The 581-nt window shown below is 56.1% G+C and overlaps 1 protein-coding gene across 2 annotated transcripts in view; it reads left to right on the top strand.

Annotated features, from left to right (window-relative positions):
- Positions 1-581, top strand: part of LOC107262759 (diacylglycerol O-acyltransferase 1) — a 40401-nt gene that overhangs the window by 16676 nt on the left and 23144 nt on the right. The gene's annotated exons all lie outside the window — the stretch shown is intronic.

A 581-nucleotide genomic window follows, 5' to 3' on the forward strand; every position in this document is an offset into this window, starting at 1 on the left:
CCCCCCCCTTTGCTTTCATCCACCGTGAACCCGTGACCTCTCGCTATTTCCCTGTAACGCGCTCGCCTCTCGTATCACGTCAAGTGACAAGCCTTTGTCACTTGCGCTTTAGAGGCGCACAGGCGCACAGGCGCACGGTCATTCAGATAATCGCACCCCTTTCGAGGCTGCCCTAGGATGACGATGGGAAAAAAATAGCCTTTGTAAATGCAATGTTGTTTGCGCGCGGCGATACAATGGCGCAGCCATCCCTCTCACTCTTTTCATAGCGACACCTCCTCCTCTTCCTCCACCATCCACCTGCTCTCAAGAAGCACCGATCGGGCTGTCATGGACATGTCCCGCAGGGACCAATGAATACGCGCGCGCGCATGGATACTCAGCCACGTGCGCATGTACTCGAAGCTCCTTAGGAGCTGTTTTCAAATGGGCCTCTCGGAAAGCGCTCGACTGACTCCTACGGTTCGATGAGGTTTAGGCCCAGTCGGGGCGCCCGTGGACGGCCGATCTACCGATAGCTGTTTTGCGTTTCAATTAAAGCATCGAGCGTGTCGATGCTAAGGGACTGTGGTGGCGAGGGG

The sequence above is a fragment of the Cephus cinctus genome, unplaced genomic scaffold (assembly GCF_000341935.2).
Source record: "Cephus cinctus unplaced genomic scaffold, Ccin1 Ccin1_scaffold0126, whole genome shotgun sequence".
NCBI lineage: Eukaryota > Metazoa > Arthropoda > Insecta > Hymenoptera > Cephidae > Cephus > Cephus cinctus.